At 36.6% G+C, this 27,575-nt stretch overlaps 2 long non-coding RNA genes across 2 annotated transcripts in view; one reads left to right on the top strand and one right to left on the bottom strand.

The window, feature by feature from the left end:
- Positions 1 to 27,575, bottom strand: part of LOC145540850 (uncharacterized) — a 182,882-nt gene that overhangs the window by 106,827 nt on the left and 48,480 nt on the right. The window lies entirely within an intron of this gene.
- LOC145540853 (uncharacterized) lies at positions 13,817 to 25,665 on the top strand. Its single transcript, XR_014078593.1, has 3 exons — positions 13,817 to 14,269; positions 21,166 to 21,375; positions 22,965 to 25,665. It is a non-coding gene; the product is annotated as an uncharacterized LOC145540853 (long non-coding RNA).

Raw genomic sequence — 27,575 nt, 5'->3', positions numbered from 1 at the left:
AGGTCCAGAAACAGATGTAAAGACACAGCCCAGAGAGACTGTTTAAGCTGCTCCCTTAATGACATAAAGTCATACACCTATACAAAAATTTCTCAATATTTGCTCTTCTTCTGCTGAGCCCTGACTGATACAGTTCTTTGAATTAACTCTGAACAATATCCTTTGTTTCTATGTTTCTCACATAATGCTTCTTTGGTAATAATATCTTAAAATTAATAAATATTAATAACTACTCTGAGTCTGAGCACTCAGTTGTGTAACATAGAGACAATTTTGGCTATGTTAGGACACAGTGTGAAAATAGAAATCATAAATATAAAATGTCCTTACAGATAGCTAATAAGCACATGAAAAGAATCTCACCATTGCTAATCACTAGAAAAATGCAAATCAAAACTACAATGATATATCATCAAGTAATGGTCAAAATGGCTATCACTAAAAGTCTAGAAATAACAACTGTTGGAGAGGGTGTGGAGAAAACAGAACCCTCCTAAACTGTTAGTGGGAATGTAAAACGGTGCAGTTACTATGGAAAACAGTATGAAGGCTCCTCAAAAAACTGAAAATAGAGTTGGTATACAATCCAGCAATCCCATACCTGCACATATATCCAGATGAAATTATAATTCAAAAAGATATATGCATCCCTATGTTCACAACACTATCTACAATATCCAAGACATGGAAACAGCCTAGATATCCATCAACAGATGAGTGAATAAAGAAGATGTGGTATATGTATATAATGGAATATTATTCACCGTTAAAAAGAATGAAATAATGCTATTTGCAGCAACATGGATGCAACTAGAGATTATCCTACTAAGTAACCAAAGTAAGTCAGAAATAAAATTACAATACCATATGATATCTCTTAAATGTAAAACCTAGAATATGACATCAATGAAAACATTTACACAACAGAAACAGATGCACAGACACAGAGAACTTGTGCTTCCAAGGGAGAGGGGGTAGCGGAGGGACAGATTGGGAGATTGGGATTAGCAGGATGAAAACTATTATATTTAGGGTGGGTAAACAACAAGGTTCCACTGTACAGCAGAAGGAATTATATTCACAATCCTGTGATAAACCATAATGGAAAAGAATGTGAAAAATTATATATATATATATATAATGTATATATATATATATATATATAATATATATATATGCAACTGAATCACTTTGTTGTACAGCAGAAATTAAAGCAACATTGTAAATCAACTATACTTCAACAAATTTTAACAAACTGTCCTGCACCAAGTAAGTGCTCAATAATGATAACTGTCAGTATTACAAACAATGAATATTCATGTCTGCTTGGTAGTTACAATCTCTAAAAGCCCCTTACTATACTTTTACTCTTCTAATCCCAAAGAAAACTGTGTGGTGTAGGTAAATATTATCAGTAATATTATTATTGTTGCTATTATTATTCCCATATTACAGGTGAATAAAAAAAAATCCTCAAAGGCTTGCATGATATTTGGCCAAGGGTTTTTGACTCCTAAGGAAAGAGACAGAACTTCTTAAACTCTTGTGGAATGTTCCGCCCACATTAAACGCAAATCCTCTGTTTATTCTGATGCCAGAAAATGTCGAAAGCAGAAGCAAATGTGTTGATTCTCTCGCTCCCCCAACTGCCTTGCATCCTCATGCTCTAAGCTTTGATGCGTCCTTCCCGGTCATATTTGATATTGCTGCACAACATCTTTTTCATGTCAAGGCTTTGCTTCAAACACTCCATTGCCAGTTCGACTTGTCAAAAGTTGGAGGGAACATGTTTTAAGCATTCAGCGAGCATTCTTCTGAAAAGAAAACCAGTATTTCTACTAAGCATTTGAGAGCGCAGCGGACTGCAGAAACCGTTTTCCAAGATCTGTCACAAATGATTTAGTTTTATTAGTTTTAATGGCCCTTAGCTACGGGCATGGACTATAAGTGAAAATTAAGATATTTTTCATGAGATGAAAATAGATTTCAATCAGAGAGAGTGTTTTCCTCCCCACCTCTTCCTATTTGCTTATTTATTTCATTTCTTTTGGCAGATGATTCTGGTTAAAAGGAAACCACTGTGAGACATGGGAACACAGGAATAGTTTTCCATGAGAACAAAGCTCTGCTTGTATTGGAAGCTTCTCTGTTAATTGTATACAAGTTCGCTGCTTTGGCAAACTCATAGGCAGAGTGGCAGAGAAAGGGGCTAATGTGTTAAATTGGAATTTCATCCTGGGTAGGAACAAGGGGTGAATATTTTTACTCATAACTAAAGGTTTGTCTTCCATGATAGTAGGCACAGGAACAAATGAAACCCATAAATTGCTCCTAATTAATAAAACCTCTTTCTGACTGTTTCTGTCTACGCTGCAGCTTTTCTTCAAAAGTTTCATTTTCTCTCTTCTTTCTCATCCCTCATCACTCACTGAAGAAATACTGTAATCAGAACAGGTCTATATGTTTTATTCTTCATAAGTAAGTTCAGTGCATTTCTGAAACGGTTGGTGGCAATCCATCCCCGTTGCTTATTTGTATGTAAAGTGTGTTGGTGTGTGCAGGCTGGTGACGAGTGTGAGACTTTCTGTTGTATGAGCTGTGCTCTAGCATTTCTCCATCCTCTATGCCAAAGTAACCATGCGGTTCAAAGGATAACCAACAAGATCTGAAATAGGACTCTGGGAATTTCCACAGCCTCTGCCATCCTTCCACTATCTTTATAACCTTGGGCAAGCAGTTTCAATTCCCATGCTATGCTTTTATCTTTTGCAAAGCATAAATCTTTGGAAGGGTTTCCCTGGTGGCTCAGTGGTAAAGAATCCTCCTGTCTATGCAGGAGGGTGCATTCAGTCCCTGGGTCAGGAAGATCCCCTGGAGAAGGACCTGGCAATCTACTCCAGTAGTCTTGCCTGGGAAATTCCATGGACAGGGGAGCCTGGAGGGCTAAAGTCCGTGGGGTCTCAAAAGGGTCAGATACAACCTAGTGGCAAAACAACAACAGCAACAAAATCTTGGGAAAGAACAAGATCACACATCTGAAGCCAAATAAAGGACAAGTTCCTTGCCTTCATGAAAATTACAATCAAATGTAGAAAGATAGCAGTTAAGCAATAATGACAAAATTAAATTGCCCTTTATATGAATATTAGGAGGAAATAATTACGAGGACCTTTCTCTGTAGCTTGTAGATGCCTGTCTTCTGTGTCTTCACATGGGCTTCTCTCTGTACCTCTCTCAGCCCTAATCTCTTCTTATAAGGACACCAGTCATATTGGATTAGACCCCACTATAACGACTTCATTTTAACTTAACTTTTTAATGACCTCATATCAAGTCATATTCTAAAACACTAGGGATTAGGTCTTCAACATAAATTTGGGGAAGACACAATTCAGTTCATGACTACTATGAAAAGAAGTGTAAAAAGACAAGCGGTGCTGCTGCGTGGTTCAACATTAATGAGAATATTCAGGGCAGGCTTGACTGTGATGGTGACTCAGTCACCAGTTGAGAAAAACTGAAGGAACAGAGGGAGTAAGCATTGTAAATACCTGGTGGAAGTGTGATTAAACAGAGGGAACAGTCAACCCAAAGGCCCTGAGGTAGGAGGGACCAAAGGGTTAGTGTGTTGGCCAATGTGGCTGTGAGACAATGGAAATGTGGCCAGTGACATAGCAAGACCACAGCATCTTTGAGGGTCTTGTGGATGATTGAAAGGAACTGGGCTTTTGCTCTGAAAGAATTGGAGTCATTGGAAGGTCTGAGCAGAGGAATGATCTGATCAGACTCACCCTTCCAAATACTCATTCAGTTTATTTTGAGATTAGACTATGGTCTACAGTTCTCAATGTCAGCACCATTAACGTTGGGGAAGAACTGAAGATAAATAACATAATAAAGAAAACCATAAAGTGTTATATAATAGGAGGGGGATCATCATTTGTTTAGTCCCCTGAGATAACTAGTTCTGCACAAGTGGCTTTCTGAGGAAATACTCCCAGAAAATCCTAGTGAGGGACTGAGAGCTTAGAACAGGGCAGAAAATGATGTCATGAAACTGAGCAATTTCAAGAAAGAATCCATGGAGGGAACCAAAGGAAAAAACTCTAGTGTCATTTGTGATCTGAATTTGTGTACCTGTGGCCAAGGAGCTGTGTTTTGAAACTCCTACACCAGTCACTGGCTAAGAGCCATCACAGGCAGATGGAAACTCCCAAGCACTTCTGAGTATCTGTACTTCCCAGCCAAGTGCAATGATAACCCAAGGGCCACCGTCCAAAGTGAGTCACTGTCAGAAACAAATCACACAGAAGCCAGGACAGAGCATGCAGAACCTGTACAAAGGTTCCAAGGAGATCCTGGCAGACCAGAAAGTATCCACTATGTCACACTTTGTTCCTTTTCTTGCTTCACATCATAAGCTTCTTTCATTGGGATTTTGACTTCCTGTTGTCAACATCTCTGCACCATCTTTATTAAGCTTTTAAAGTTCTTTCATTATTTCCTGTTTTGATAATTAGAATAAAATTTAGTCTTATTTGTGGAAATTTGGAATATCTGAAAACTAACCACTTATGTAAAACATGTCTGTGGAGATTCCAAGCAGTCAAATGTGTCTCTTAACAATCAGTTCATGGCACCCTCTATCTTTCCTAATACAACAGCATAATATATGTGTGCATATAAAATATATTTATTATAGTGATAATGTATGTTTATAAATAGTCATATGTTTTATATATCATGTGAATATACTATGTAAACTGTAACTTAGAATGTATATAAAGTAGATATTTTCAGAAATAAAATTAAGTAAAAACTGCAGTTATTGGTTACCTTCTATGTAACATACATTTGATATATGATGATTTGTTTATTTTTGGATCAGCTGTTTTAAACTATCTACATAGATTAGCTTGCTGGCATGGATATTTAATAAAAGTCATTGATAGTTTGAATTCATTAAATTCCACTTGAGAATGTCATTATTTCCATTAATTATCCTTTCAAAATCCAAATTCAAAAGCCTGAAGAAGAAACAGATTCAAGCTTTCCAATCATTAGTCATTCTCCTAATGTACCCACCTTCTGTAATCTAGGAAGGAAAAACTGTTCATGTATTTTCTAGTCATATTCCAAAAACTCAGCCATCTTTAATAAAGAGGAGGGCCGCTCTTCATTTAAATGCCACTCAGAGAAATTAGTCTTTATTTTCCTTTGTATCTAGTAAAATATGCAAAATACCACAGGGTTTTTCTTTTCTTTACAGGTCCCATTGGATGTTCTTAACATTGCAGGTACATGTTTATGTACACTTTTGCCTTTGGTCTGCTGTACCAGCAGTTGATGGATTTCAGAGGTATATATTTGGATTTTAACTTAAGGGAAGGAAGAGTTCCCCATGCCAACTACATTTCATATATTCGGCATTTAGTTTAAATTACAGTCACTTTAAAGATGGCAGCAATCATTTTTTCTAGCATTTTCGAAGTTCAGCAAATAATTAAAAGGAATTTATTTACATCTGTTATTATCTCTTATATGTACATCTTTTGGGGGGAACCTTGGAACAAATACTAGCTACATAAAATAAAATGTAACCCTTTCTGTCTCATAACGACACGTTATTCAACATTGTTTAGGTCTACCCTAAATATCATCAGTGAAAGTAGAATGACTTATTCAGAAAAAAATCTAATAGATTCCCAATTACAGTGTAATCCTTAGCCAATTCAATGGAAGGCACAACATTTATCAAGATAAGAAAATTTCTGAATTATCAATAAAGGGCTCTAATCATTAGTTTTGACATACTTTCACAGTATTTTACACTGAAAAATCCAAGTATGATATATTTACAAAGTCAATAACCTTGGCATCAGAAAACTTAGTCCCCATCTCAGTTTCTGTCACTCACTAGTGATACGTTAGCCAATTATTTTTGATATAACTAACTTATAAGATGTGGACAGATATAAGTACTCTTAAGACTGTTGAAAGGATGCATGAAGTACCAAAAAAGCAGCTTCTCTAAAGCCTAATATGCAGAGTAACTATGCAATGTAGTGCGCTTTGACAGTGTGCTTACATCTAATCTATAGAGTCTATATGGATAGCCCTAGCATTAGCTAGTTATGCTAAAGATTAGAAATAATGTTTTCAGTTTTCTCCAATATTAAGTCACATCCAATATTGGATATATAAAGACTAATAAAAACATTACTAATTTTAAAAAATGTCCCCAATTAAAAAAAATAATTTATTTTTTATTGAAGAATAGTTCCTTTACAGAATTTTGATGTTTTCTGTCAAACCTCAACATGAATCAGCCATAGGTATACATATATCCCCTCTCTTTTGAATCTCCCTCCCATCCCCCTCCCCATCCCACCCCTCTGGGTTGATACAGAGCCCCTGTTTGAGTTTCCTGAGCCATACAGCAAATTCCTGTTGGCTGTCTATTTTACATATGGTAATGTAAATTTCCATGTTACTCTTTCCATGCATCTCATCCTCTCCTCCCCTCTCCCCATGTCCATAAGTCTATTCTCTATGTCTGTTTCTCCACTGTTGCCCTGTAAATAAATTCTTCAGTACCATTTTTCTAGATTCTGTATATATGTGTTAGAATATGGTATTTATCTTTCTCTTTCTGACTCACTTCACTCTGTATAATAGGTTCCAGGTTCATCCACCTCATTAGAACTGACTCAAATACATTCCTTTTTATGGCTGAGTAATATTCCAAAAACCCAATATTCCACCACAACTTCTTTATCCATTCATCTGTCGATGGACATCTAGGTTGCTTCCATGTTCTAGCTATTGTAAATAGTGTTGCAATGAACAATGGGATACATGTGTCTCTTTCAATTTTGTTTTCCTCAGGGTATATGCCTAGCAGTGGGATTGCTGGGTCATATGGTAGTTTTATTCCTAGTTTTTTAAAGCATCTCCATACCATTTTCCATAGTGGTTGTATCAATTTACATTCCCACCAACAGTGCAAGAGCGTTCTCTTTTCTTCACACCCTTCCCAGTATTTATTGTTTGTAGACTTTTTGGTGAGGGCCATTCTGACTGGTGTGAGGTGATATCCCATTGAAGTTTTGATTTGCATTTCTCTAATAATGAGCGATGTTGAGCATCTTTTCATGTGTTTGTTAGCCATCTATATATCTTCTTTGGAGAAATGACTGTTTAGGTCTTTTTCCCACTTTTTAATTGGGTTGTTTGTTTTTCTGGTATTGAGTTGTATGAGATGCTTGTATATTTTGGAAATTAATCCTTTGTCAGTTGTTTCATTTGCTATTATTTTCTCCCATTCTGAGGATTTTTTTTTTCCATCATGCTTATAGTTTTCTTTGCTGTGCAAAAGCTTTTAAGTTTAATCAGGTTCCACTTGTTTACTTTTGTTTTTATTTCTGTTACTCTAGGAGGTGGGTCATACAGGATCTTGCTTTGATTTATGTCATCGAGTGTTCTGCCTATGTTTTCCTCTAAGAGTTTTATAGTTTCTGGTCTTACATTTAGGTCTTAATTCATTTTGAGTTTATCTTTGTGTATGGTGTTAGGAAGTGTTATAGTTTCATTCTTTCACATGTAGGTGGTCCAGTTTTCCCAGCACCATTTACTGAAGAGGCTGTCTTTGCCCCATTGTATATTCTTGCCTTCTTTGTCAAAAATAAGGTACCTATAGGTGCATGGGTTTATTTCTGGGCTTTCTATCTTGCTCCATCGGTCTATATTTCTGTTTTTGTGCCAGTACCATACTTGATGGTACCATGTCTTGTACCGTGTCTTGATGACCGTAGCTTTGTAGTATAACCTGAAGTCAGGAAGCTTGATTCCTCCAGCTCCATTCTTCTTTCTCCAGACTGTTTTAGCTATTCGGGGTCTTTTATGTTTCCGTATGAATTGTGAAGTATTTTGTTCTAGTTCTGTGAAAAATATCATTGGTAATTTGATAGGGATCACACTGAATCTGTAGATTGCATTTGGTAGTATCATCATTTTCACAATATTGATTCTTCCTACCCAGGAACATGGAATATCTCTCTATCTGTTTATATCATCTTTGATTTCTTTCATTACTGTCTTATAATTTTCTGTGTACAGTTCATCTCCTTAGGTAAGTTTATTACTAGATATTTAATTCTTTTTGTTGTAAGGGTGAATGGGACTGATTCCTTAATTGCTCTTTCTGATTTTTCATTGTTAGTATATATAGAAATGTAAGTTATTTCTGTGCAATGATTTTGTATCCTGCCACTTTACTGAATTCACTGATTAGCTCTAGTAATTTTCTGATACTATCTTTAGGTTTTCCTATGTACAGTATCATGTCACCTGCAAACAGTGAGAGCTTTACTTCTTTTCTGATCTGGATTCCTTTTATTTCTTCTTCTTCTCTGATTGCTGTAGCTAGGACTTCCAGAAATATGTTGAATAATAGTGGTGAAACTGGACACCCTTGTCTTGTTCCTCATCTTAGGGGGAATACTTTCCATTTTCACCATTAAGAATAATGTTTGCTGTAGGCTTATCATATATGGCCTTTACTATGTTGAGGTAGGTTCCTTCTATGCCCATTTTTTGAAGAGTTTTACTCATAAATAGGTGCTGAATTTTGTCAAAGGCTTTTTCTGCATCTATTGAGATGATCATATGGTTTTTACTTTTAATTTGTTAATATGGTGTATCACATTAATTGATTTCTGTATATTGAAGAGTCCTTGCACCCCTGGAAAAGCTCATGGTGTATGAGCTTTTTGATGTGTTGCTGAATTCTGTTTGCTAAAACTTTGTTGAGGATTTTTGCATCTATGTTTATTAGTGATATTGGCCTGTAGTTTTCTTTTTTGTGTTGTCTTTGTCTGGTTTTGGTATCAGGGTGACGGTGGCCTCGTAGAATGAATTTGGAAGTGTTCCCTCCTCTGCAATTTTTTGAAAGAATTTTAGAAGGATAGGCTTTAGCTCTTTTCTAAATGTTTGATAGTATTCTCCTGTGAAGCCATCTGGTCCTGGGCTTTTGTTTTTTGGGAGATTTCTGATCACAGCTTCAATTTCAGTGCTTGTAATTGGATTGTTCATAATTTCTATTTCTTCCTGGTTCAGTCTTGGAAGATTCAACTTTTCTACCAATCTGTCCATTTCGTGCAGGTTATCTATTTTATTATCATATAGTTTTTCACAACAGTCTCTTATAATCCTTTGTATTTCTGCATTGTCTGCTGTAACCTCTCCTTTTTCATTTCTAATTTTATTGATTCTTCTCTCTTTTTCTTGATGAGTCTGTCTAAAAGTTTGCCAATTTTGTTTATCTTCTCAAAGAACGAGGTTTTAGTTTTGTTAATCTTTATTATCATTTCTGTCATTTCGTTTTCATTTATTTCTGCTTGGATCTTTATGATTTCTTTCCTTCTACTAATTTTGGCTTTTTTTCTTCTTCTTTTTCAGTTTCTTTAGGTGTAAAGTTGTCTATTCGATGTTTTTCTTGTTTCTTAAGGTAGGGTTGTGTTGCTATAAACTTCTCTCTGAGAGCTGCTTTTGCTGCATCCCATAGGTTTTGAGTTGTTGAGTTCTAATTGTCATTTGTTTCTAGAAATTTCATGATTTCCCTTTTTATTACTTCAGTAACCTGTTCGTTATTTAGAAACATGTTGTTTAATCTCCATGTGTTTGTGTTTCTTACAGTTTATTTTTTCTTGTAATTGATATCTAGTTGCATAGCATTGTGGTTGGAGAAGATGCTTGATACGGCTTCTGTTTTCTTAAGTTTACTGAGGTTTGATTTGTGACCCAAGATGTGATCTCTCCTGGAGAATGTTCCATGTGCACTTGAAAAGAAGGTGTAGTCTTCTGCATTTGGATAGAATATCCTGAAGGTATCAATGAGATTCATCTCATCTAATGTATCATTTAAGACTTGTGCTTCTTATTAATTTTCTGTTTTGATTATCTGTCCATTGGTATGAGTGGGGTGTTAAAGTCTTCTACTATTTTTGTTACTGTCGATTTCTCCTTTTATGTCTGTAAGTGTTCGTCTTATGTATTGAGTTGCTCCTATGTTGGGTGCATAGATATTTACAACTGTTATGTCTTCCTCTTGGATTGATCCTTTGATAATTATGTAGTGTCCTTCCTAATCTCTTGTAATCTTCTTTAGTTTAAGGTTTATTTTTTCTGATATGAGGATTGCTACTCCAGCTTTCTTTTGCTTCCCATTTGTATGGAATATATTTTTTCATCCTCTCACTTTCAGTCTATATGTGTCTTGAGGTCTGAAGTGGGTTTCTTGTAGTCATTCAGCCAGTCTGTGTCTTTTGGTTGGAGCATTTAATCCATTTACATTTAAAGGAATTATTGATATATATGTTCCTATTGCTATTTTCTAATTGTTTGGGGTTGATTTTGTAGATCTTTTTTCTTCTGTTGTGTTTCTGGACTATACAAGTCCGTTTCACATTTGTTATAAAGCTGGTTTGGTGGTACTGAATTCTCTTAACTTTTGCTTGTCTGAAAAGCTTTTTATTTCTCCATTAATTTTGAATGAGATCCTTGCTGGGTGCAGTAATCCTGGTTGTAGATTTTTCCCTTTCAGTATTTTAAGTATACCCTGCCATTCCCTTCTGGCCTACAGAGTTTCTGCTGAAAGATAAGCTGTTAAGAGTATGGGATTTCCCTTGTATGTTACTTGTTGCTTCTCCCTTGCTGCTTTTGATATTCTTTTTTTGTGTCCAGTCTTTGTTAGATTGATTAACATGTGTCTTGGCGTATTTCTCCTTGGGTCTATCCTGTATGGGTCTCTGTGCCTCTTAGACTTGATTGACTATTTCCTTTTCCATGTTGGGGGAATTTTCAGCTATAATCTCTTCAAAAAATTTCTCATACCCTTTCTTTTTCCCTTCTTCTTCTTCTGCTGCTGCTGCTGCTAAGTCACTTCAGTTGTGTCCAACTCTGTGAGACCCCATAGACAGCAGCCCACCAGGCTCCACCATCCCTGGGATTCTCCAGGCAAGAACACTGGAGTGGGTTGCCATTTCCTTCTCCAATGCATGAAAGTGAAAAGTGAAAGTGAAGTTGCTCAGTCGTGTCCGATTCTTCATGACCCCATGGACTGCAGTCTACCAGGCTCCTCCATCCATGGGATTTTCCAGCAAAGAGTACTGGAGTGGGGTGCCACTGTCTTCTCCTGGGACCCCTATAATTCGAATGTTGTTGCATTCGATATGGTCCCAGAGGTCTCTGAGACTGTCCTCAGCTCTTTTCATTCTTTTTACTTTATTCTGCTTTTCAGAAGGTATTTCTACCATTTTATCTTCCAGCTCACTGGTTTGTTCTTCTGCTTCAGATATTCTGCTATTGATTCCTTCTAGAGTATTTTTAATTTCAGTAATTGTGTTGTTTGTCTCTGTATGCTTATTCTTTAATTCTTCTAGGCCTTTTTAATTGATTCTTGCATTTTCTCTATTTTGTTTTCAAGGTTTTTGATCATCTTACTATCATTATTCTGAATTCTTTTTCAGGTAATTTTCCTATTTACTCTTCATTTATTTGGACTTCTGTGTTTCTAGTTTGTTCCTTCATTTGTGCAGTATTTCTCTGCCTTTTCTTTCTTTCTTTCTTTCTTTTTTTTTTAAGTTGTTGTGTTTGAGGTTGCCTTTACCCAGGCTTCAAGGAAAGTTGAATTCTTTCCTTGAAGAAGGTTGAAATCTTCTTCCTTTTGGTTTCTTCCCTGCTAAGGTTGGTCTAGTGGTTTGTTTGAGCTTCCTATAGGGTGAAACTTGTGCTGAGTTTTTGTTTGTTTGTTTGTTTTTCCTCTGATGGGCAAGGTTGAGTGGGGTGGTAATCCTGTCTGCTGATGATTGCATTTGTATTTTTGTTTTGCTTGTTGTTTAGATGAGGCATCCTGCACAAGGTGCTACTGGTGGTTGGGTGATGCCCGGTCTTGCATTCAAATGGTTTCCTTTGTGTGAGTTCTCACTATTTGATACTCCCTAGGGTTAGTTCTCTGGTAGTCTAGGGTCTTGGAGTCAGTGCTCCCACTCCAAAGGCTCAGGGTTTGATCTTTGGTCAGGAATAAAGATTCCACAAGTGGTTTGTTATGGCATTAAGTGAAATTAAAACAAATATCCAAAAATAAGAAACCAAAGATAAACCCCAGACCAGTTACAAAATCAGGCAAATAATAACTAAAATAATGGACTATACACACATATATATATATACACCCATGAGCAAAGTGAAAACAGTTCAACAAAACTAAAGTACAGTAGATTGATCCAGTGAACAAAGGAAATCAAAAATTATATTTACCAGTTAAGAACAAAACTAACTTAATCACAAAATGGAAAACAAAACTAAAGCAAGGTGCCAAGTGGGGATTAAAGCAATGAAAACAAAAGGAACAGATATGTTGAGAGGAAAGGAGAGAAAGAAAAGAATGAAAGAATAGATATGCAAAGATAAGTAGAGGTAGATAAAGAAGATTTATATACATTAAAGATTAACTGCAAGGGGAAAAGAACAGTAGGAAAAGCAAACAAAGGAATAAATGTAGAAAAATAATAATAGGTTTAAAAAATTAAAAATAAAAAAAAGACAAAAGAAAAAAAAAAAAGAGGAAAACTCCACAGAACTGCAAAAGTCCAACGTAGAGGCAGAGGTTTATGACAACAATAAAAAATGTGATTGAGGCAAAAGGGAAAAAAAAAAGCTCAAAAGCTTAATTGTATTTCTTAATACCAATAAAGTCGACAACTACAACAGAGTGGGGGGAAAAGGACAAAAGAAAAAGAAAAAAAAAATCCAAAAGAATCTACAGAACAAGTCCAAAAATAAGAATAATAAATGTTTTTCTTGAGTCACTGCTGTGAGAGTCCTTTCCTGCGCTGGGAATCACAGTCCACCTCACCTCCCTAGGAGGCCCTCCAACACTGTGCTGATCTCTGGACCTGTTGTGAGGGCAGCTCAGATTCTAATCAGGTCTTACTCCTATGTGTTCTTGCCTCCAATGTCCACAGTTATCAGAGCTAATGTGTTTTCTTTTGCAGGAGCTCTCAGTGTCCTTTTATATATTCCAAAGACACAGAGTCTGCCTAGTTGATTGTGTAGATTTAACCTGCAGCTTGTACAGCTGGTAGGAAAGTTTTGGGTCTTCTTCCTTAGCCACGCTGCCCCTGGGTTTTAATTGTGGTTTTATTTCCATCTCTACATGTGGGTCGTCCACTGGAGTTTAGCTCCTGAGGCTGCCCTGCAGGACTCGGGTTTGCCCCTGTGAGGGCCAGGTGTGGAGATGATGCAGCTGCTTGGGTCGCAGGGGTTCTGGCAGCACCAGGTACTCGGGGTTTGGCGGCTAGGGTAGTAGGAAATATAGTGTTGTAGAAGGGTATGGCAACCAGTAATGGCCAATATGCTCCAGTATTCTTGCCTGGAGAATCCCACTGACAGAGAAGCCTGACAGGCCACAGTCTACAGGGTTGCAAAGAGTCGGACAGGACCAAAGTGACTCTGCGCGCATAAACCCAAGACTTTTTTTTTTTTTTTTTTTTTTGCCTATGGCAGCTCTGCCCCAGTGAGAGTTGAGTGTGAAGGTGGTACAGATGCTTGGCTTGCAGGGCCCCTGGCGGCGCCAAGTGTGCAGGGACACAGACTGCCTCCACCCCAGGAGTTATGGCCCTATCAAAGCCTTTCTCGAGCCTCTTGTAGCCGGGGATCAGAAGGCCCCTTTGGCCAGTCTTTCTCTGTAGCTCCGCCCGTTCAGGCATTTAGACGGCGCCCGTGCCTGGGGTCCTTCTCTGTTGTTCCAAGCATCAGGCACATAGAAGGGCCCCCCTGGCTGGGGTCCTACTCAGTCGATCAGTGTATCAGACACTTTAAGGGGCACCCTGGGTGGGGTCCTACTCTAGTTCAGTGCATCAGACATTTGATGGGCCAGCCTCTCCATTGTTCAGCTATGCCAGTGCTGGCATATGGAGAGAGAGGTTATGGTGATGGCTCCACCTACTATGCCTGACTCAGCAGTATCACCTTGTTTCCATGGCTACCTGGCTTTCCTCTACAGGCATTTCCCACCACAATCTCCTCCCTCACATCTCCTCCACCTGTCTCTCCGCAGTCAACAGCAGCCCTTGCCCTGGGATTGCTCCACAGTCTCTAAACTCCAGCTCCCAGCTGCTGTGCCTTCTAGAAGACCTGTGTTCCTGCCCGGCATATGTATGAATGCAGCAAGGACCGTCTTATTCTCATTCCATGTAGGCTGCTACAGGTCAGCTGTTTCACCCTCAGCCTTAAATGTTTCTCCTCTGACTCAGACAATTGCCCTGGTGTGGGGATCAGACCCCTGTTTCAGTTCCCCCACCTGCTGAGGGCAGGTCCAATCTTACTAACACTCCTGTTTTTCCCCCTAGCTTCTTTGTCCTACCAAGTTTCACGTGGTTCTATACATTCTTTTTCACTGGTCAAGTACTCTTGTCCGCTCTCAGCTGGTTTTCTGCATGTACCTCGTCTCTGAAGGTGTACTCCTGATATATCCAAGGAGAGAGACATACTCCGCATCCACCTACTCCTCTGTCATCTTGTTCTCCAATTTTTTTTGATTAGCAAACAAAGGGAAAGCCCATAGTGTGTATGAGAGAGAGAGAGAAGAGAGTTGCCAATTAAGTCTTTGAATTTCATATGATTTCACTTCGCATCCTAAATCTAACTATTAATTCCACATTCCTAATAGAATGAGAATAACTAAATTATTTCAAGAAATGTTGTTATATTTTTAAAACAGATAGGAATTAAATTGAGTAGAAAGCTCAAGAGAAAAATTTTCCTAGTAAGATCTAATGTCAAGTTTCATACACCAAAAGGTCAGAATAAGGTTTGTTCAAGTTTTTGAACTTCTTAGCAACTTACATGCTCAAATCATTTAAATTTATGTAACAATCAGTCACTTAATTGTCACTTAGTTTAGAGAACAAAACTTATCAAAAACTTCATAGTTTCAAGCCTGATTTAGCCTTTTTCTGGAAACCAAGAAAGGTAGTTGCAAATTTACATAAATTAATGGGTCCTATTTAATCAAGTGGGGCTTCTCTGGTGGTTCAGACAGTTAAGAATCTGCCTGCAATACAGGAGATCCAGGTTAGATCCCTGGGTCAGGAAGATCCCCTGGAGAAGGCAATAGTAACCTACTCCAGTAATTTTGCTTGGAGAATTCCATGGACAGCAGAGCGTGGTGGGCTGCAGTCCCTGGGGTTGCAAAGAGTCGGACACACTGAGCGATTAACAGTTTCACTTTTACATTGAACCAAAGAGTAGAAAGAATATTGGAGCAAGATGCACACGATATTAAAAAGAAACCAAGTGTTATTACTCAATAGCTGTATGAAATCTTGGACATGATAAATCTATTCTGGCACTCAGTTTCTCTATCTGTTAGATAAAATAGGAAGTGACATATATAACTGAGACCACCTAAATTTAATTATCTATAGAGCAACAAGTCTATACCTGTCTACACAAAATTAAAAGTTAGTTATTTATGTGATTTGAAGAGCATAAATGTTTTGTTTCTTACCCTTCCTCATCATCTATCTTTAGCATTGCTATTCAGGGACTGTATCATTTTCAAGTGCTACATTTTAGGTCAATGATCATTTCACCAGGCTAAAGCTAATTTGCAATCACTGTCATATCCAAGAGTGAAATTTGAAGCAGTGAAAGACGGGAGAGTGTAAGAAAGAATACCTTTTGGGAGTGTAGGATTCCAACTCAGAAAGTGTTAGCAGATTTTAAAAATTCATGGGGTTACTTTAGACCTTGATAAAGTAACTGGTACTAAATCACTTATTTTCCTATAAACAACTATAAAGATGTACAGAAGTTTTCAGATGCTGCTAACAGAGTGTACAAGCCTGTGATATGTGATAGCAGGATATTATGATAGCTCAAGCTTTTTCCCTGAAAAAAATTTGCAGATTGCAGGGTATGTGGGTAGAACACAAGTATATTTTTTCTGGCCTGATGAAGTTAGAAGGAAATGAACAAAGATATGGTCGCTGAGATGGCTGAATTTGTGGAAAAGAATGGCAGGGAAAAGGGAGTGGCATAGAGCAGATGCTCTAGAAATTTGTACAGGCTATCATGGATTCAAAGCTATGAATATTCATGGATTCGAAGCTATGAATACAAATGACTCGACTCCATAAGGCCCAGCAGGAAACAAATATTGGGAAGCTGTGAGATGACCAGAGGGTCAAGAAGTCAGACGGTACTTGGAAACAGGCATTCTGATGGGCCAGAGTGGAGAAACCTCACTAAATATTATAGGTTTTCAATAAAGACACTGAAGGGGTCACAATTAAGGAATAAGAATAGCTTCCCTGGTGGCTCAGATGGTAAAGAGTCTGCCTGCAATGCTGGAGACCTGGGTTTGATCCCTGGTTTGGGAAGATCTCCCAGAGAAGGAAAGGGTAACCAACTCCAGTACTCTTGACTGGAGAATCCCATGGACAGAGCGGCCGGGCAAGCTCCAGTCCATGGGGTTGCAAAGAATCGGACACAATTGAGTAACTAACACACTTAACCTTGGACTAAGAACTCTTCTGGAGAAGGAAATGGCAACCCACTCCAGTATTCTTGCCTGGGAAATCCCATGGACAGAGGAGCCTGGCGGGCTACTGTCCATGGGGTTGCAAACAGTTGAACACGATTGAGCAACTGAGCAGGCCAGAACTCTTCTAGACTCACTGAAAAAGTTACCACAATCAAGGTTCAAAGGAAAATGCTAAGACATCAAAAAATTACCTGCAGGAAGGAAACAATTTCTAGAAGAAAACTACAATATCAGAATCTCAAAAATGTAACATCTACATGTCCTACATAAAATAAGTATACACATAAAGAAGCAGAAAATAATGATATAAAATGAGGAAAACTATAGTCAATAAAAACAAATCCAAAGATAATATTCTATCTTGAATAGAGACAAGGATGTTATAGAGACACAGACTAGATAAAACAGCTATTAGCCAAATGCTTAAAGATTTAATGAAAAATATGAATATGATGAGCAAAAAGATGAGAAATATCAGTATAAAAATGAACTTTCAAGAGAAACAAATGAAATTCTAGAAAAGTATAAGATCTGATATGTAAATGTCAACAGATACATTTAATAGAATATTTCAAAGCAAAGAAGAAAAGATTGGTAAGACCAACTTCAGGGTAACAGAAACTATCCAAACATAAGATCAAAGAGAAAAATGTATGAACATAAAAGAGCAAGACTGTAGAGATCTATGGATAAATATCAAGTAGTCTTCAATAATTTTAACTGGAATAGGAGAAAATTTGCATAAAAATACATGAAGAACCAAATGATAAAATATTATACACTTGATTAAAAAATTATCAATATCTGGAGCAAGAAAGTACAACATACTTCAAGCAAGGTAAACATACACACACTCAAAACACACATATGCAAAGTCATATCATAATTGCATTGTTTAAAATTAATAAAAAATACCTTAAATGAAGAGAAAAAGACCATACATCTTGTTTTCAATATTCAAGGGAACAAAAGAGAAAGACTTTTAAGATATTAAAAACAAATAAGCTGAGCCTTACTATTGACCAGCTTACTGATTTGAAGGTGTTTAGGGCATGGCACAAAGAATGGGAATGTAAGTGGAGCCCAGTGGCCTCTGAACTTAGCAAATGGAGCTGAGAAATTCCAAAGTGAGTAAGACAGCTAGAGTTAACAAGAAAAAGTAGCATAGAGGAGACAGCCACATTTGGAGTTCTGGAAGCTTGCAGAAAGTTTTCCTTGAATATTCAGAAGACTGTTGATGAGAGCACGCATGTGAGAAAACTACCTGGAGCCAAGAGGACGATCATCCAAAAGGATTAGAGGGGTGAGCGACTAGGCACGAGCACAGTCCTCATGCAGGAACAGGCACAGCACTCGTCCACAGCCAGCTAGACTGGAAGACCCGAGCATCACAGAGCTGAGGCCAGAAAACTAGAAAAGGTATTTGAAAGAAGATACAAAGATGGCACATAAGAACAAGAAAAAATACTTTATGTCATAAGTTATTCAGAAATTGCAACTCAAAACCACAGTGTGATATAACTACACACCTATTAGAATTAGCTAAAATTTAAAAACTTACCCTATCAAATGGTAGCAAAGATGTGGAAAAACTGAATTTTTATGTACTTCTGGACAGAAGTAAGATGGTGCAACCACTTTGGAAGACAGCTTGGAAGTTTCATATGATCCAGCCAGTTCTACTCCTAGATATTTAACCAAGTGAACACAAAGTATTTGTTCATCAAATACGTGTACACACATCTCCTTATTTAAAGTAGACATAAGTGAGAAATAATCCAAATGTTCATCAACAGATAAATGGATAAACAAAATGAGGTTCATTTGTACAATGGAATACAACTCAGCAGTGAAATAAACTGCTCTGTGAGAATAAACTTTCGCTATATGCAACATGAAATGAATCCCAAAATGATTATGCCAAGTAAAATAAATTTTAAAAACAGTTGCTATATAATTCCCTTATATATTCCCACATGTCTAGAAAATGCAAATTAATCTGCATTAATAAACATAAAGGTGGATTTCTGTGGACAAGTAGGTGGGTTTCAGGAAGGGGAAAACCCAAAGAATACATAAAAGCATGTGGAAATTTTAGAGGCAGGCTTTGTTTTCACTATCTTGATTGTGGTGATAGTTTCATGGGTATAAACATATGTCAAAACACATGATAAAATCCCTGAAACTTTGTGATAGACAAAGATTTCTTTGAACACAAGAAAAACAAAGAGTAAATGATAAAATATTAAATTGGACTTCATCTAAAGACATGGCTAATAAAATTTTTAAAAACCTGGCTATTTGTAGAAAATAGTGTAAACACATATATTTGACAAAGGACTTTCCAGAAAGTATTACAAACATTTTTACAAGTCAATAATAAAACAATCCCACAAGGTGGGAAAACTATGTAAACAAACACTTTAAAAGGGAAGATGACACAATGGCTGAACATGATATGAATTTCCTTTTCAACCACATTAGTTCTTAGGGAAATTAATTTTGAAACACTTTTCTAGAATAACTAAAATTAAACAGTTTGGCAATACCAAGTGTTGATTAGGATATACATAAACTGGATGTGTAACCGGAACCTGATAAGATTTAAAATGGCATTTTGGAGAACATTTGGCAATTTCTCATAAAACGAAACATACTCCTACTACATGACTAAGCAAGTGCAATCCTAGGTCTTTACCCGCAACAAATGAAAACATGTTTAACACAAAAAACTGCATAAATATTCATAGGCACTTTATTCAAAATAGCTACAAATTTGAAACAACTCAACGTCTAACATCGTAAATGCACAACCAGATTATGATATATATGGTATAAGCATGAAATGGTGTATGACTAAGCTTTAAAAAAATATTACTCAAAACTACAACAAAATAAGTGAATCTCACAATTATGACAAACATAAAAATTACATGCTCTACTGCTTCATTAATACAAAGTTATAGAAATGTCAAAAAATAATTAATTATAATAAAAATAATCTCAGTTTACCTGAGGTGAATGGTACAGTAGGTTGCTTGGAAAAGGACATAAGAAAACATGATATGGGGTGATAAAACCATTTTATTAAATTGCCAACATCCACTGGATCATCGAAAAAGCAACAGAGTTCCAGAAAAACATGTATTTCTGCTTTATTGACTATGCCAAAGCCTTTGACTGTGTGGATCACAATGAACTGTGGAAAATTCTGAAAGAGATGGGAATACCAGACCATCTGACCTGCCTCTTGAGAAACCTGTATGCAGATCAGGAAGCAACAGTTAGAACTGGACATGGAACAACAAACTGGTTCCAAATAGGAAAAGGAGTGCATCAAGGCTGTATATTGTCACCCTGATTATTTAACTTATATGCAGAGTACATCATGAGAAACGCTGGGCTGGAAGAAACACAAGCTGGAATCAAGATTGCCGGGAGAAATATCAATAACCTCAGATATGCAGATGACACCACCCTTATGGCAGAAAGCCAAGAGGAACTAAAAAGCCTCTTGATGAAAGTGAAAGAGGAGAGTGAAAAAGTTGGCTTAAAGCTCAACATTCAGAAAACTAAGATCACGGTATCTGGTCCCATCACTTCATGGGAAATAGATGGGGAAACAGTGGAAACAGTGTCAGACTTTATATTTTGGGGCTCCAAAATCACTGCAGATGGTGATTGTAGCCATAAAATTAAAAGACGCTTACTCCTTGGAAGGAAAGTAATGACCAAGACAGCATATTAAAAAGCAGAGACATTACTCTGCCAACAAATGTCCATCTAGTCAAGGCTATGGTTTTTCCAGTAGTCATGTATGGATGTGAGAGTTGGACGGTGAAGAAAGCTGAACGCCGAAGGATTGATGCTTTTGAACTGTGGTGTTGGAGAAGACTCTTGAGAGTCCCTTGGACTGCAAGGAGATCCAACCAGTCCATCCTAAAGGAGATCAGTCCTGGGTGTTCATTGGAAGGACTGATGTTGAGGCTGAAACTCCAATACTGTGGCCACCTCATGCGAAGAGCTGACTCATTGGAAAGACCCTGATGCTGGGAAAGATTGGGGGCAGGAGGAGAAGGGGACGACAGAGGATGAGATGGCTGGATGGCATCACCGACTCGATGGACGTAAGTTTGGGTAATCTCCGGGAGTTGGTGATGGACAGGGAGGCCTGGCGTGCTGCGATTCATGGGGTCGCAAAGAGTCACACGACTGAGCGACTGAAATGACTGACTGAAGGTGGTTATATGAGTATATACTTTAATCAAATTCTTCAGAGTGTACATTTAAATGGATGGTTTTATTGTATGCATTTTATCTCCATGAATGTTATGTATAATTTAAAATGTACATTGAAGTTAGAGATGATAATTAAACTATTAGTGTCAAATGACACAATAAGATGAATTATCTCATCTTGATATCTCACAATTTTGAAAAACTTACTTATATATCAAAATTTCTCCACATTACCATATAAATGTTTATAGGGTCCCTTTCCACCCACAGAACCCTGACTTCTTACCACTCCTTCCACATTTAACCTTTTCCAACAGAGTCAAACAGCAGAGATATGGAGAGTAATGCAACAAACTCTATAACACACTGTGTAATGGAAATGGACCATAATCACTAATATTAAAGACTGTGAATCACTCTAATAGGGCTGTGTTCAACAATGAAAAATTATGTGCCAGAAAAGTTAATGCTGATTTTAAAATGAACAAGAATGAAGTGAAATGGAACCTCACCTGTTATTCATGAAGGTCAGTTTAACATGATCCCCTGACCCACCCAGCATCACACCTTTGTGATTACTGTTGTATACCTGAGTATTATTTTATAAACTAATAAGAGCATAGAATAACCAGCTGGTGATTTTGTTTAGAGCTGAGCCTAAATATCCCCCTAACTAGCATCAAGATACACATACTACTGGTTTCAGTGCAAGGAAGTTCCAACATTGTCAAAAGTCAAAGGAAGTATGAGGCATTCAACAATTAGATTTTATTTTAGAAATTCAAAGGGGGAGAGACAGACAAAAATGAATTATTCTTTGGTGAAATATTATTTTTTGAAAGTAGCTCTCATTTACTTACCTCCACTCCTACTATAATATTAACTTTTAATACGTATCTGCTTTGTGGTCTGGAAAGGGCATACCCTAAAACCATACCCTTACCTGGCACGGGATGAATGCTGACACCACAATTTGCTGATAATTTCCAGAATTTGAAATCCCAAATAGAAGAACCTATACAGAAGTTAATTAAAATATGCCTAAACAAGACCATCATGACACTAAAGGAACTAGTGGTTTGATGGCAAACAAGTTATTCAGTAAATGAAACTCCCTTAACTTTAGCTTTATCGGGTGTGTGTGTGGGGGTCTCTATAGAGTCTAGCAACGAGTTTACTAGTTTTTTTTTCCTATAAGCTTTATCCCATTTTGTGCTTATCTCATTTTTAATTTTACTAAAATCCCAAAGAGACAAATTAGTAAGGTGGCAGAGCCTGGCTGAGTGCCTTCATTAGCTCAGCGCTAATAACTTCTTTCAGCACCATGGATAGCGCCTGACATCACAACTCAAGCTTATCCAAAAGCTAATTATTTTCCCTGTTATAAAACAAAGGTTCTATATCAAAGGCCTATAATGCGACACAGTACACCCTCTAGATGCACTGATTTGCAAAATAAATCAACTGTGTCTGGGAGGAATTTGAGCAGAAATTACAACAAATTGCAATTATACTTGCGATGGTGCACTATTTAAATGCATTGTCAATTATTCGTGGCAAGATGGCACCCATGCCATTCTGAGGGTTCAGGGAAAAGGCAGAATTCTCATCTGTAACAGTAATAAAAGAGTTCTTTCTTCTGTTTTGCGAGTTATAGATTCTATTATGGCTTAGCTCATAAATATTTAAATGATGTGATTGGGAAAGGCCTAAAATAAGGGTGCATGACAGAATGAATAAAGTGATATTTTAATTATATACACACACACCGGCATGCATACCTATTTGTTTTAGGTAGTTACGCTAGTGTGTATTTTCTCTCTTGAATTGATAGAGAGTCTCAAATCTTCTCACACACATGAAAAATGTATATTCCAGTTTACTAGCAAAACAAAAACGGTTCATTCCCACAGGCCACAGAACCTATCCTTCAGATTACACCAGATCCTCAGAGATTCAGGAGAGTTGAAAAACAGACCAAAGTGTACTGAACTGAAAATTACACTCAGATGCTAACTAGTACCCCCAGGAATTTCCCATGGGCCTATATCTACAATACTTCAAAAATAAAGTCGACTTGAGGAAAATATAATTTTTCACTTCTTTTTTTCTCAAGGCAGAAGCTGCTAATTTGGAGTAATGCTTGTGTTTTTGTCTCCTTGGGGTGAGCTCTTCAGAAGTCTCTCTGACTTCAGCTCATATTGAAAGGGTAGAAGAGAAACAAAAGACCTACAACGACCCTCAGATAAACAACTTGCAACCTAGGAAGGCATGCTGACAAAGTAGGTTTTAGCGATATTTAAAATATTTAATCTCCTCTTTTCACTATTTTTCTTGGTCATGTAATCACACTGGCCTCTTATACCATATCTCACATAACTATTTTTTTCTACTCCCTGATTTAAAGAGTCAAGTCAATGAACTGTCATCTGTAATTCTGTCTTTGTCCTCCTTGAACTAGGACTATGGAATATCATTTTCATATTAATATCAGCTGTTTGTTTTACTCACCACGTACTCTCCCCTTTCATTTCCCTTGGTTTGTTTCCTAGGTTTTTATCTTGAAATCTTTCGTTACATGCCAGACAGAAGCCTGCCCCCTGAGTTCATTTGTTATTCCAGTCTCATACACCTTATTGAGTTATTTTCTTGCCGCAATCACTCTTTAAATACAATCCAGTAAAGATACAGCAATGATTTTTGACAACCTGACCTTTCTCTGCTTTCTTACACTTGTTTAATTAGGTACTACGTGCAGCTGTGACTTGATCTTTACAGTTTTCCTCGGGAAAAAAAGAGAGATATGTTGCTTAAAGAAGGTCAGATTTGGCAGGTTTTATCGTTACTTCAGGAACTGACATTGGATACTTGGAAGCCTGAGGAGCAAGGAAATGCTATAGTGGTTTTCTTAAACATAGTAAAAAAAAAAAAATCAGATATGGTATGACAGAACACTTGACTCCAAAAATAAGTTATAAAATTCAGAGCCTTCCACTTGTGGGTTGACAGCTTCAAGTGACTGCAAATCACAATTCTGGAAGTGATCATTTTGGGTCTATACTCATGAAGTGGCAGGACAAAGCTCAGGTTCCATAGGAAAATATTTCCACATTGAGTAACTCAAAAACAAAGATATTAGTATAATTCCAAAGAAAAAGGAGCAGACAAGTCCAAAGTGGTTAACTAAAGGGTGTCAGTTTACCTGCTTTATTAAAACTAGTAGAAGAAGGCAATATTAGAAGTATAATGAAATATTGAAGTCCTGGCAGAAGTACAACTGGATCTGAAATAAAGATACTGAGGTCAAATTCCAAAACTGTCACTAAACTCTTTCTGAGATTTTATGGAAGTCATTTCACCATTCTTGGTTTTAATTCTCTATTTATGTAATTGTATCTAGTAACTGCATTGTCAAAAATCACATTTTGATACTTTGTGATATTTAATCTTTTTATAAGGTATTTGAATCTCTTATTACTGTGTCCTTTGTCTCAATGTGGTTCAGTAATTTGTCCAATTTAACATAATTAGAAAGTGACACAACTGATTTACAGCCAGTTCTAGTAATCAAAAATTCTATGTGTCTCTTTTGTTGTTATTCAGATTCTACTGACAATTTTATTTCTGTACACTGTATGTTTCCTAACAATTTTTAAACAGGGTTTTTACTTCCTTATATTAATCATGCAATGTGGGATCACTACCTTTAAATGAGATCCACAGTAATACACCTCTCTGATTGTGTTGTAACCCACCCTTCTACTTATATGCCCATTGTTTTTCTTTGTTGGACAAGATATATCTTGAAACCAAATTTTTTTTTAACAAAAGCTCCACTCTGCTTTGTGCTTCAGAAAGGTATATTTGCTCAGAGTAGAATAGCTATATCATGCCTCAGGAAACACTGATGATCCAGGAGAATCAATCCAATTTGATATAATTCAATTCAGTAAGTACTTTTATTGCATGCTTATCTTGTAATCAATCCAATAAGAGAGTGTATGAGAAATACAGGAAAAATGTGAAGGTTTCTGCTTTACAGGAATGCAATATTTCATTGTAATAATATGATACTGACATATGTCACATCTCAATAAAACTATAGGATGGTTACTGATTACATTCCAAGAGGAGTAATTCTGTTATGCAATTTCAAAGCAGAAAGAATGCAGCAGTAGATAAATTTGTCATGGAACAATATATGGAAAAGCTGGAGTTCAATATGTGACCTGATAATGAATAAAATATATTTAGATAGAGGTGTGAGAGAAAGTAATTTCTATAAGTATTAAGGATTCTGATGTGGGGTTTTACATAGCATTCATAAAGCATACCAGGTATACATTTTTTCCCTGCAGAGGAAAGGTAAGGGGAGAGAAGATTCAGTGAATTTTGTTAGTAGTCATACCACTTCATCAAAAGTTAGTTAAACTGCCAAAATATGAAATAACATTGTTGTTTAGTCGCTATGTCATGTTCAGCTCTTTGCGACCCCATGGACTGTAGCCCACAAGGCTTCTCTGTCCATGGAATTTTCTAGGCAAGAACAATGGAGTGGCTTTCCATTTTCTGCTCCAGGGGATCTTTCCAACCCAAGGATCAAATATACATCTCTTACATCTTCTGCATTGGTAGATGGATTCTTTACCATTGAGCCATCTGGGAAGCCATTTTATTACAAACAATTTAGTTTTTTGTAAGACTAAATCTTTCTTGTTTTCATAAACATTTGCACATCTTTCAATAATGGACTGCTCAAATAAACCATGGATTTCTATAACAGAATACTACAAGAGTGTAGAAAAGGAAAAAAAAAAGATCTCTTCATAGAGAAAATGGGATATCTCCATCATATACTGTTAAGTACAGGGGGGAAGAGGGAGGCGCAGATTAGTATTTGAAGTGTGATAACTTCTGTATATCTAGGAGAGAAATATATACATGTGTGCATACACATAATGCAAAGATAAATTAAGTCAAACAAAAATATTTACCTATACAGTCAGAAAGGGAAAATGATAGAAGGAGGGGCAAGAAAAAATTGTTTTTATAAATGCAACTTATTTTTTTAGCTTTTAATTTAGAATCATATATTTTACAAACTAAAAACAAGATTGAATTTAAAAAAGAAATAAAAACACATTTTAAAAAAAATATTTATTTTTTAATTGAAGGATAATTGCTTTACAGAATTTTGCTGTTTTCCGTCAAACCTCAACATGAATCAGCCATAGGTATACATATGTCCTCTCCCTCTTGAACCTCCCTCCCATCTCCTTCCCCATCCCACCCCTCTTGGTTGATACAGAGCCCCTGTTTGAGTTCCCTGAGACATATAGCAAATTCCCATTGGCTACCTACTTTACATATGGTAATATAAGCTTCCACGTTACTCCTTCAATACATCTCACCCTCTCCTCCCCTCTCCCCATGTCCATAAGTCTATTCTCTGTATCTGTTTCTCCATTGCTGCTCTGAAAAGAAATTCTTTGGCACCATCTTTCTAGGTTCCATATATATGCCTTAGTATATGATATTTATCTTTCTCTTTCTGACTCACTTCACTCTGTATAATAGGCTCTAGGTTCATCCACCTCATTAGAAATGACTCAAATGTGATACTTCTTATGGCTGAGTACTATTCCATTGTGTATATGTACCAACATTTCTTTATCCATTCATCATCTGTCAGTGGACATCTAAGTGTTTCCATGTTCTAGCTATTGTAAATAATGCTGCAATGGATATTGAGGTACATGTGTCTTTTTCAATTTTGGTTTCCTCAGGGTATATGCCTAGGGGTGGGATTGCTGGGTCATATGGCGGCTTTACTCCTAGCTTTTTAAGGACTCTTCATACCATTTTCTATAGTGGCTGTATCAGTTTACATTCTCACCAACAGGGCAGGAGGGTTCCCTTTTTCTCCACATCCTCTCCAGCTTTTATTTTTGTAGACTTTTTGATGATGGCCATTCTGACCAGTGTGAGGTGATATCTCATTGTAGTTTTGATTTGCATTTCTCTAATAATGAGTGGTGTTGAGCATCTTTTCATTAAAAACACATTATAACAAATGAAGCGAACTGCTTATTAAATTTGTTACACTCCAACAGAGGATGAAAGTTACCTTTATTGATTTTATAAAATAATGTTCATATATTTTATCCCTGATGGTATATATTCTAAGGACAAAATAAATTAAATCCACATTTAAGTATTTAAATCACATTCTACAGTCTTATTAGCACTAAAATTGATACTGTGTTAAGTGATTTATATAACATATGTATATACATGTATGCATATGTATACATATATGCAAATCATATAAATTTCATTAAGAATCAAGATTGTCAATGTAATAAATATATGATATACATAAAAATCAAAGAAGCTATGGAAAACCTTTAATTTTTCATTTGAATTGGAAATATATGAATTCATAATACTTTTTTCTCTTTAAATACTTCTAGTATTATTTACCTAAAAGTCTAGGAGCAATGACAACACAGTGAAGAAAGAAACATGATAGATAAAGCAGATGTACGGAAAAGTCTAATTTCCAAGCTGTGATTGTATATGGAACAAATGAATGAGTCTCAACTATAAAAATATAATAAATGCAATCCTTAGAGCTTATTTATATCCTGAGTCAAAATATCAACAATTAGGACATTTGATTGTGGATTGGGTGTTAGATAATATGTAAAGATACTGAAAAAGAACT

This window comes from Giraffa tippelskirchi, chromosome 1 (genome assembly GCF_054371585.1).
Source record: "Giraffa tippelskirchi isolate mGirTip1 chromosome 1, T2T-mGirTip1v1.2.pri, whole genome shotgun sequence".
In the NCBI taxonomy this organism is placed as follows: Eukaryota; Metazoa; Chordata; class Mammalia; order Artiodactyla; family Giraffidae; genus Giraffa; species Giraffa tippelskirchi.
This window is presented reverse-complemented; position numbering and strand designations above follow the sequence as displayed.